At 34.9% G+C, this 12,756-nt stretch overlaps 1 pseudogene; it reads left to right on the top strand.

Moving 5' to 3' along the window:
- The first annotated feature begins 4,516 nt into the window (after window positions 1–4,516).
- LOC114224773 (ATP synthase peripheral stalk subunit F6, mitochondrial pseudogene) lies at window positions 4,517–4,843 on the top strand (annotated as a pseudogene).
- The last annotated feature ends 7,913 nt before the right edge of the window (window positions 4,844–12,756 follow it).

Here is a 12,756-nt window from a genome sequence, read left to right on the forward strand (position 1 = left end):
AGAAGAAGAAATAAAGAAGTACTCAGGAATAGAAGAATAGAGATAGTTGCTCTCCAATATTCTGCCTGAGTTCATGAGCTCAGGCAGAATACTCTACGTCAGTGTGCTTATCTACAAAATGGGAGGATGGGAAGACCTGCTGTTTGACAAGCCATAGGGTAATTTAACATCAATATATAGCCAAGGAGCAAAGAACCTAGATTTCTGCTGAATCCCTGGATGCTAGTTGGGGCAGGGGGGGCCATCGTATGGATCCCATTCACTACACTTCCTTCTTTGCCAAAAATAGAAGCAAAATTTGCCTTAAACATAGCTGTTTTATTGGGTATTGTCTGCTGTGAATAAGGAAGTTTTTAAGAGTCCTGTGAGGACAATGCAACATGTGACGTGTTCATCTTAACTTCCCAATATAAGGAGACACAATGCATAATGTAGGCATTTCCCTCTCTCTCTATGTGTGTGTATATGTGTGTGTATGAATATGCATATACACATATTACATGTATACATTATATGTCTATGTTATATGCACACACACATATACACATATGTACACATACTTAGACATGCAAACTATTGTGCTTAAAATGTTTTTGTTCATGGCACACTCTTACTGTTGACTATATATTAAACCACTAAAAACCTTGCCCCTCATGGAAACTAGAACATTGACAATTACTTATATACACTTCATTGGTATTACCTCATCCCTTCTCTATTCCCCCTTGAAAATAACCATATCCTAGATTTTGTGTCCATCATCAGCTTGCTTTCCATTTATATCATTTTATCATGTCTAAAAAATTATATTCTCATTTTAGTCATTTTTAACTATAAGAATGCTGTATGTAATAAAATATCCTGGGACTTACTGTTTTTATCTAAAATGATTGCTAAAATCAATCCACTTGGTTGTGTGTAGCTATACTTCAATTTTTTTGACACTTACATTGTAATACACCACATTTTATTTATCCATTCCTCTGTCAATGGGCATTTGAATTATTTCCACATTATACAATTTGAAATGTATATGAATCAGTACTAATTCAATGAGCACCCAATGCTTTTCTTTAAACACTTTGCCACTCAGACACAGTCATGAAACCAGTCAAAGGGGAAGGAATAAGGGTTGAATGCATTTTAGTAAGGCCTGCTTTTTGGGGTGGGGGAATTCCCTTTAGTAAGGACTGGTGCTTGCCTGTTAACGCCAGTGGATGCATTTTTATAAAGATTTATTTACTCTTGAGCCAGCCATTTCCAATCAACAATAGCTTTGCTACTTTAAACTGTGCTTCAGTTTCTTTCTCTTTGAAAATAACCAGGCTGATTTTAAAACACTGTAAGATTCCTCTCACCCCCTGAGAGTCTAAGCCCTGAAGGGGAGAGAGGGACCTATCTACAGTAGGACAACCTCACATTTGTTGTGCAATTATGAAGCACATGATACTCTATATTTTATATACATTATTTTATTTAATGTTCGCAATGACCTGATGAAGTAGTTTCTATTATCTTCATTTTAGAGATAAAAAAACTGAGGCAGAGATTAAAGAAAAAACCACACACACATCTAAGGCTTTTAAAAGCTAGCTAGTGAGTCATGGAATGAAGATGGAAATCCATCCAGCCTAAAGCAAAAACCCACCCTGTTGGCCAAGCACTCTGGATCTCAGCCAGCTGAGCCATCTTCTGAATTCCCTAGAGTTCTAAGAGCAATCATTGTCAAATTCAAGCATGCAACTTGCATCTCAAGCTAGAAGACCTTCCTCCCACAAACCAAACAATGAAATTGTTTTTGGAATAGAAGATTTTTCTTCTTGGAATAGAAGATTTTTTCATCAGTACCTGGTTAAAAAAAAATCACTTACGCATTTTTTTGGTTCATTATCATGACCATTCACTCATAAGTGAAGAGAGCAGACTTGAAGTTGCTAAGACTGAAGATGTCACAATGAACTCTGATGGAGAACTTTTGTGTCACCAGCATTCCAAACTGTGATATGATAGCATATTCTTATAATGTTTTATATACTTTTTTAAAAAGATTTATTTATCTATTTGAGAAGGTGAGTGAATGAGAGAGAGAGAGAGAGATGGGGGGGCAGAGGGAGAGGGAGAATCTCAAACAGACTTCCCACCAAGTGGGGAGCCTGACATGGAGCTCAATCCCATGACCCTGGGATCATGACCTAAGCCAAAATCATGACCTGAGACACTTAACCAACTGAGCCACCCAAGCAGTCCTATCTTACTTCTTAGACATTTCCCCGCAGTGTGACTGCAGCACCATGGGAAATTCAATTCAGAATGTAGAAATTAGTGCAATATTTGAATATTTTTGCCAATATGCAAAGTTGCAGAATTTTCAGTTTATTAAATATTATCAATGTATGAAAGCTTCAGTTCATTAGGAGGCTGAAAGAATACCGCGTTGCCAACTTATAATCATCAGCCAGTGAACATTCATCTTGTGTCATGTGCAGAATACCGAATGAGGCAGTTGGGGCACAATAAAAGAAGTAGAAGACTGCATCAAATGATTTTATAATTTAATTGAGAAAATTATCTAAACTTAAGAGCAGCTTATTAAATATCAAATACAAATTTAAATGGTATGAATTAAATTGGTGTATACTTAGGGAACACAGAGTAAGAGACGATTTACAAATTAATCAGAGACCAGTTTTAAGGAAATTACATGTGCTCTAAAAGTCATAACTCCTCTTGAATACTACTGTGTGCAAGCCTCTATGCTTTAGCCCTGCCCAAGCAGTATCTCATTTTATCTTCACAACACCTTTTAACAAAGCATTGGTTTTGCTCCCATTTAAAAAATAAAGATGAGGAAACCAAGTACTAGAAAGCCAAGACAACATACCTAATGTCACCCAGCTAACTGGGTCAGGATTTAAACCCAAGTCGGTCTGACACTGAAGTTGATGTGCTAACCATTATGTGTACTGTATTTAAAGAAACTGCACGGGGCGCCTGGGTGGCTCAGTTGGTTAAGCGACTGCCTTCGGCTCAGGTCATGATCCTGGAGTCCCAGGATCGAGTCCCGCATCGGGCTCCCTGCTCGGCAGGGAGTCTGCTTCTCCCTCTGACCCTATCCCCTCTGATGTGCTCTCTCTCTCTCATTCTCTCTCTCTCAAATAAATAAATAAAATCTTTAAAAAAAAATAAAGAAATAAATAAAATAAAGAAACTGCACAAAGGTGGATGTTGGCTCTGAAGAGATGGACAAAGAGAGATGAGTACATTCTTAGAGAACAGCACAAGCACAAAGGCAGGTATCATGTGGAAGACCAGAGATAGATCAGCTTTTTTTTTTTTAACCTTTGAAGTAACTTTAAACTTACAAACAAGTTACAAAAACAGTAAGAAGAGTTCTCTTGTATGCCTCAACTTCCTTTCCCTGGTTGTTAACATCTTACACAACAATGTTCAAGAACAAGCAATTAACATTGGCACAATATAACTAACAAGACTTTAGGTCTTATTTAAAATTCCAATTTTCCCATTAGTGTTCTTTTTCTGCTCCAGGACCCTATCCAGGATCCCATATTGCACTTAGCTGCCATTTCTCCTTAGGCTCCTCTTGTCCATCACAGTCCTCCAGTCTTTCCTGGTCTTTCATGGTTTTGACACTTTTGAAAACTACCGATCTGTTATTTTTGTAGACTATCTCCCAATTTGCATTTGTTCAGTATTTTCCCATAATGGAATGAGGCTATACATTTTTGTCTAGAGTATCACAACAATGATGTTTCTGTCCTTATTAAATATCAAATACAAATTTAAATGGTATGAATTAAATTGGTGTATACTTAGGGAACACAGAGTAAGAGATGATTTACAAATTAATCAGAGGTTAAATATCTCGAGGTTGAAAATATCAATGTATCTTATTACTGGTGTCTGCTAGGTTTACCCACTGTAAAATTACTATCTTTTCCTTTGTAGTTAATAAGTATTTGGGGGTGGGGGAGATTGCTTGAGACTAGGCAATTATTTTTCTCAAATAATTGCCCCCTAATTTTAGTATCCATTGGTAGATCTTGTCTGACATTATTGGTGCAGTGTTTGCCTAATGATGGTTCTCTATTTCTCTCTTTTCTTCTACATTTGTTGATTGGAATACCATTGTGAGAAAGAGCTGTCTTTTCTCCTTTACTTATTTATTTATGTATATATGCATGGATTATGGATATTGGTTTATTCCATGGGTTAAATCCAATATTATTATTATTATTATTAATTTTGTGGCTTGAATTATTCCACCTTTGACCACTGGGAGATCCCTCAGGTTGGATCCTGTATTCTTTTGACAACGTTCATTTATTTAAATAATTTCCTTGTTTTCTGGCATAACATGCTATTCTAGGTTCATCTTGTATATTTCTTGCCCTAGCCCTGGAATCAAACACTTCTTCAAGAAGATATGATTCCTGAGAATGGTGGCAGCCACGGAGGCTCTGACAGCTCGGGACTGAGTGCAAGTAACAAAGTCACCATGATTCTTCAGAGGCTCTTCAGGTTCTCCTCTCTCATTCGGTCTGCAGTCTCAGTTCATTTGAGGAGGAACATTGGTGTTACAGAAGTGGCATTTAATAAGGAACTTGATCCTGTACAGAAACTCTTCGTGGACAAGATTAGAGAATACAGAACTAAGTGACAGGCATCTGGAGGACCCATTGATACTGGCCCAGAGTACCAGCAAGACCTAAAGAGGGAGCTTTTTAAGCTTAAGCAAATGTATGGTAAAGCAGGCATGAATACATTGCTGGACTTCAAATTTGAAGATCCTAAATTTGAAGTCATCGAAAAACCCCGGTCCTGAAGAAAGAATGTAAAATTTATTTGGTAATTTGTCCTAGATTAGGTGTACAACTGTATCAGAATAAACATACATTTCTCAGCTGTCAAGTGTTCTTTTAATTCTGATTCCAAATAAATTATTTGGTGATGTTGGGTGTGCAAAAAAAAAAGATATGATTCCTTCTATTGAAGAACAGCGATTAGAGACTAAAATTTAGGTGCTAGGTATGCTCAGATTAGATTTTATTACCATCTTCAGATTTTTCTTTCTCATTCATGAGAACTAATCTTGGTGATTTGGGAATGAAGAGAACCACTGGGTAAGCCTTTAAAGTATTTTACATGCCAACCTAAAGATTTGGGATTTGATATCATTGACAGTAGAGAGAAATTGTGTAAAGCTAAGCAAGGGAGTAAGTGATGGAATTGTGTTACAGGACAATTCTAATACTCAGGTGCAGGATATAACAGGTGAGTGGGCAAATGCCTGGATGATTAAGAAAAACTAGGTAAGGTTACCTTTGCACTGAGTGACAGAGGCCTGGTAGTAGAATAAAAGTGTAGGAAGAAGAAAGAAAAGGAAGAAGCAGAAATATTAGAGAAAAATAATTGGCTAGAGATGGTGATAGACACAACAGAATGTTGGGGAAAGTGTAAAATTATTCTGTTTGGTACTTCAGAGAGCTGAATATATAGAGGTGTCACTGGTAATATCAGGAATGATTGATTCTGTGTCAAGAAAGCACATATTTCAGTTTTGACATATTTAGCTTAAGAATTATTGAGACATGTTAATGGAAATATCTCCAGTAGGAATGGGGGATATTATACTAAAGATAGATATTATATTTTTGAACTCCAAATACCTACCTCTGTATGTCCTTTTAGTAGGTATTTAGAATAATAATAGCTAACATTTTTAAGTGCTTACCTTGTGTCAGGCTTATGTCAGGCATTTTTATATACATCAAGCATTTATATATATTTATATTTATATATATATGGTCTTATTTAATCCTCATAATAGTCATATTCATATCATTTCCATATTTTTTATGGAGAAGCTGAGATTCAAAGAGACTGAATAGCTTGACCAAAGAGACACAGCTGGTAATTTATGAAATCAAGATTTGACTCCAGCTCATATGATTCCAATGCCCCTACTCTTCATCAATGCACTGTTTTTAAGAGAAAAGTAGGTAAACATGTAGAGTGATCAAACGAAAAGCATGCCTTACAGAAATAGATTTGAGACTTATTTGTGCAAATGAATTCACTAGAAGAGTAAGGCTAAAGGAATAAAAACACCCTAAGACAGAATCTCAATAAAATAGATCTGAAACAAGGAAGACAAAGTCAAAGATGATTAAAAGGAATTAAACAGAGAAGGAAATAGAAAATACTGTTAGCATATCAGAGAAAAACAAAATGCTATGGTAAGAGATTTCTACCAGTAATGGTAGGTAAGCTTATTGCAGGCCAACACCCCTGCCAAGGACAATTATAAAATGCAGAAAATGTCTCAAACCATTTGTTTTAAGGTATCAGAAAGCTTACCAAATTAGCAAAGACCTCAAGAGACAAGATCCCAGAGTAAAGTGAAGCTCCTAGGTAAACTTAACATTAATGCCCTTTGCCTGTGCAGCATTTGTCAGTTTTGAAGAGACTTTACAAAGCTTCTGGAAGTCGTAGTGGGACTCAGGGTAAGAAATTGGAATTCAGAGTCTATCAAGGAGAGGCCTTAGTAAATAATCTATACTTTCAGCTGGGATCACAAATGACTACATTTTAGAAATTCACCATCCCTCACATAGAATAAAGCCCACCTCTAATTGACTCTATCCAAGATTCAATTAAGACAATCTGCCCAACACTAAATGCCTTCCAGTAGAAAAAGTAAATCCTTTTTGGAGGAAGATAACACTTTACAAATTTTCATACACTGTGTACAGGATTCAGTAAAAAATTAGCCAATATCCAAGAGACAAGAATAAATGCCCCAAATTCAAGACAAAAAGAAGAAAACAGACACAGACCTATACAAGATCCAGATATTATCATCAGACTTGGATATTAAAATATATGCGATTAATATAATTCAAAAAATAAAAAGACAAAAAGAAAGATTTCAGAAGAGAAATGGAAACTATAAAAAGGAATCAAATGGGAACTACAGAATTGAAAAATATAATTGAAATTACATCTTAATAGCTTCAAGAGCAAATTAGATAGAACTAAAGAAAATATTACTAAACTAAAATTTGTGTCAGAATAAAATATTCAAGCTGAATCAGAGGGAGAGAAATAGTGAATACCACATTTTTAAAAGTGTGGTAGACATATAGGACATGGTAAAAGGTAGAGTACATGTATAATTGGAATCCTAGGAGAAGAAGGAGAATAAGGTAAAAGTAATACTCAAAAAGATAAGGGCTGAGAACCTCCCAAATGGATGAAAATATACCAAGTCCTAGGTTGAGGAAGTGCTACAAACACTACCGATGAAGAAACAACCATACTGAGGTATTTCAGGAGCTTTCCAAGAAAAAAAAAAGGGACAGGAGTAAGATAGTAGCTAAAGTCTCAACAGAAACATATGAAGCCAGAAGATAATGGGATTATATTTTCAAATTGCAAAGGAAAAGAAAAAATGGAAAATATTCCAACTTCGATTTGTTTGTCTGATGGTAATCCTTCAAAAGGGAAAAGAAAAATGAGATGCTCTCAGACCAAAATGGAGATTTTATCACACTGAAGGAAATACAGGAAAACCCTTCTTTAGTCCAAAGTGAGATGATCCCTGATGAACGCACTGAAATGCTGGAAGAAATGAAGAACAAGGAAAAAAGATAAACATACAGGGAAAACCTAGATGAATATTGACCATACACAAGAATACCCATAATGTCTTGTAGAGCTAATATACACACACACATACATAGGATTAAAATACATGACAACAAAAGCACAAAAGAAAGAAGGAAAAAGGGTATTAAAGTGTTCTAAGACCCTTACATGTCTTGGGTAGTGGCAAAAATAATTTAAATTTAAATTTAATATGTCAAAGATATTTACAGTGATGTCTTAGAGTAGCCACTGAAAGAATAACGAAAAGGAATAATAAAAAGTTATGATAAAAATAGTAACTAGTGCTTCAAAAGAAGCCAAGAAAGGAAAGAAAAGGGAGGGACAAGTAGATGACAAATTAGAGAACAAATTTAAATCCAAACATACTAATAGCACAAAATGTAAGCATACTGAACACTGTAATTTTTTTAATCACCAAATAGTATTAAAAAAAAAAAAACACAGACTGCTTAAAGGGATGTACTTTAAATATAAGGAAATAAATATAAGGAAAATAAAATAATGGGGAAATACACAATGCAAAATGAATCAAAACAAAGCTGGGATAGTTATGTCACTATTGGAAAACAGGCTGGAAGTATAGCTAGAGATAAAACTGGGATTTGTTTCATAATTATAAAATGGTCTATTAGGAAATTGAATAAAAACAAAGTATATGCCCTTAAAAAAATATCCCCAAAATATATTGAAAAAAAGTTGACAGAAATAAAGTGAGAGAAAAATCAACAATTATAGGTGAAAGTTTTAACACAACTTTCTCTAATACAGTAGACTAAAACAATAAGTAGACTAAAACAACAAAAAAACACAATAAGAATATAATGATATGAACCACATGATTAATATGCTTGACCTCTATAGAACTCTGTATTCAAAGACTGCTTTTTTTTCAAAAGAATAGAGAACATTTACCAAAATTAACAAGACACTGGACCATAAAGCAAATCTTAACAAATTTTCAAAAGATTGAGGGAAAAGAAGAGCCATACGTACCCCAATGTTCATAGCAGCAATGTCCGCAATTGCCAAACTGTGGAAAGAGCCAAGATGCCCTTCAACAGACGAATGGATAAAGAAGATGTGGTCCCTATATACAATGGAATATTACTCAGCCATCAGAAATGATGACTACTCAACATGGATGGGACTGGAGGAGATTATGCTAAGTGAAATAAGTCAAGCAGAGAAAGTCAATTATCATATGGTTTCACTTATTTGTGGAACATAAAGAATAGCATGGAGGACATTAGGGGAAGGAAGGGAAAAATGAAGGAAGGGAAATCGGAGGGGAAGACAAACCATGAGAGACTATGGACTCCGAGAAACAGACTGAAGGTTTTGGAGGGGAGGAGTGTAAGGGGATGGGTTGGCCCAGTGATGGGTATTAGGAGGGCATGTACAGCATGGAGCACTGGGTGTTAGACAAAAACAATGAATCATGGATCACTACATCAAAAACTAATGATGTATTGTATGGTGATTAACATAACATAATACAGGGATGCCCGGGTGGCTCAGTTGTTTAAGCGACTGCCTTCAGCTCAGGTCATGATCCTGGAATCCCTGGAGTCTGCTTCTCCCTCTGACCCTCCCCCCTCTCATGTGCACTCTCTCTCTCTCTCTCATTCTCTCTCTCTCAAATAAATAAAATCTTTAAAAAAACACATAATACAATAAAATTAAATTAAAAATAAAAAAAGGTTGATGTCACATGGAATAGATTCCCAAACTAGAGTGGAATAAAGCTAAAATTAATCCCCAAAAGACAACATGAAAAAATCTACAAATATGCAAAGTAACCAATACACTTGTAAAAACACACATATCAAACAATGAATCACAATGAAATAAAAACTATTTTGAACCAAATGGCATGAAACTACGGTATGTCAAAACTTGGGTGATGCAGCTATGGCTGCTTTGAGGAAAAATGATAGTCTTAAGAATAAATATTAGGAAAGAAAAGAAGCTGAAAGTCAGGTCTCTAATTATTCATCTCAGAACTTGCAAAAAGAAGAACAAATTAAAGCTAAATAAATTTAAAGAAGGAAATAGTACAAGGAAGAAATAACACAATGTAATGTAAAAAGACAAAAGTAAATTTTTAGAATTATTCCTTAAATAAACTGAGTATCAATAGTAGAGAGAAGTCACAAATTGCCAATATAGAAACAATAGGGGGCTTATAACTTCAAATCCTACAGGCCTTAAAAAGTTAAGAAGATATTGTAAACAACAGTATTCTAATAAATTTGAAAATTTAGATACAATGCACACATTCCTTGAAAAACACAAATCGCCAGATCTGACCAAGAAGAGATAAGAAATCTGAATAGTCCTATATCTGCCAAAGAATTTGGTTCTGTAATTAGAAAACTTGCAAGAGAACACTATACACAGATTTCCCTGTTGAATTTTTCCAACCATTTAAAGCAAAGATAACACAAATCTCACACAAACCCTTCCAAAAAAATAGAAAATGTAAACTTAGAAACTCATTTTATGAGGTTGTCATAACTTTGACACAAAACCTGACAAGGGCATTCCAAGAAAATAAAATCACTTTCTCTCAAGAATTTAGATGTGTGTCTTAAAATTATTACTCACTAAATCAAAACTAAGGTAGAAGTGTTCTACAAATATAAGGTTGGTTCACCTTGACCACTTAATATAATTCACTATGTTCACAGAATAAGAGAAAAATCATGATTAATCAAAAAAATGCAGTGACTGATAAAAAATTAATACCCATTTATGACAATCTTAGTACATTAGGAAAAGAAGGAAATTATCTTAATCTGTTAAGAGAATCTCTAAAACACTTGCTTCAAATACTGCATTTAATAGTCACTGGCTGAAGGATTTCCACCTGAGATGAGTGGACAATGGTACCCATCGTCATTATTTCTATTAATCCTTGTGCAGAGCAATCCCCAATACCATCCAACACTCTCTGATCCCTTTCCCTGCATATTCTCTATACCAACCATGACCTTCAAATAAATTGTGTATTTTACTTACTTACTTTCTACGATGTGAGCTTTGTGGGCAGGGATTTGTAACTTATTTGCTCATTGTTCTATCATGTCTATAACAGTGTCTGGCATGTGGCAAGCCCTTGATAAATATTAGCCAGATGAATTAAACAAATAAATAAAGTTTAAAGATGACTTCACAGAAAAAGCCATTATAGTATTTCAATCAGCATTGGTATTTTTCTCACTGGAGTCCACACTTAGACCTTCAGGGGCACATAGAGGCCACATGTCACAGCCTGGCTGGAATGTTCCATGCCTCGCACAGTGAAAAGAAGGAAAAGCGCATAATTCTGCTGTGAGAGTAGAGCATTTTAATGTTGGCTTCAATATTTTTTAGTACATTCATAAAATGTTTAATGAAAGTGTGATAAAAAAGAAGAGTGGTTTTATTAAAAGAAAAATAAAAAGTTCTGTGTTGTTCCAAGGGACCATCTTTTGGTTTGATACTCAAAATGAACTGAAGTGAGGGAACAAAAATATGCTTGAAAATAATGGATTCAGTGTGTTATTTATAATATATAATGGAACATGTTCCTGAGAAAGTAGGTTACTTCTTTATGCACATATAAATTTGAAATTAATACAATAAAAAGTTGAACATCTTTGGTTAAGGACAGTAAGGTCAGATGTCAAACTCATAATAAAAACATTGCTGTAGCCAGACCAGAAAGTGACTCTCTGATCTTTTTAGAGTTTTTCAATAAGTTTTTCTGATGATTTTTTTCCTTCTTTCACCATTTTTATAGTCTCACTCTTAAAAGACTCATTTTCTTTCAAGAATAATCACTCCAGCAAGAAAGAAAATCTCCACATTTCAATAATAGTTGGGTTTGTTAAATTTTCAGCTTTAAAAAAAAGAAGATAAATAAGACAGTGCTTTGGAGAAAAATGACCAATTTGGAGCTCCTTAACTATTTCCAGAGCATCTATGAGTAGTTTTGGCATACCACCTTGCAAAATTTTGCTATGCCTTGAATTAATATTCACCTAAGAATAGCTATAACTTTTTAAAAAATTATGTAAGACTGGTCAGCTTCTAGCAGCCAATGTTCTTTCACCTCTCTCCACCTGAAAAAGAGAGTCTTTACTATCAAGCAAGGAAAAAATATTACCCAGCTTCCAACATTCTTTTAAAAGTTTCCTTCATGGGGAAGTATCTTGAGAGTTGGTATCAGTACATCTGAGGCTCTTAAAAATAGATCTCTGAGAGTGTAAAATGACATAGGTAAACTTTTAATACACATAAATAATATAATTTTGATACACATAAATAAATAAATTTCTCAGACATACCTTCCTTACTCCTCAGATTGCTCCCTGCCCCTTACCTTCATCCCAACTGCAAGGCAACGTGACATCCTGAATAAATAAAATGGATTCTGAAGTCAGTCAAATACAGATTCAAATCCCAGCTCTATCACTTACAGTGTGAATTTGGGCCAACCACTAACCTCTCTGGACCTCAATTTACTTGTCAGTAAAATGAGGTTGGTGATGCTTCAGGAAGGGCAGCTATAAGGACTAAATGAGATAATTTATGAACACAACTGGCATGTAGTAGGCACTTTGGGAAACAGTAAAATGTTCTTCATCTGATCCATTTTTCTTCACTTCTATTTTATGTAGAACTGTGCTATGTCCTTTTCACACCCAATATATCTAAACACCATTATTCTTTAATCTGTCTTTCCACTCTGGTCTACCAGGTGTATAATCTTGAAAAAAAAAATGGTTCATATATCTGGAGCTCATTTGCTCATACCTTCTCTCTCTCTAGGAAATCTGACAATTAGAAATAATAGCTACAAAATAAATAGTGCTTAATATGTGCTAGCATTGTCCTAATTAGTAATGCATTTCTTTTTCCCATCAACCCTAGGAGATATGTGCTCCTATCTGCATTCAACAGATGTAGAGAATAAGGAAGGAAGAGTTGAAGTTACTTGCCCAGTTTACACACAGCAGGTGTTAGCAGAGACAAGAGTCAAACCCAGAGCCTCTATCTGAAATCATTATGCTAGAATACCCA

The sequence above is a fragment of the Eumetopias jubatus genome, unplaced genomic scaffold (assembly GCF_037043125.1).
Source record: "Eumetopias jubatus isolate StellerSeaLion01/CBP00866 unplaced genomic scaffold, mEumJub1_p1.0 scaffold_17, whole genome shotgun sequence".
In the NCBI taxonomy this organism is placed as follows: domain Eukaryota; kingdom Metazoa; phylum Chordata; class Mammalia; order Carnivora; family Otariidae; genus Eumetopias; species Eumetopias jubatus.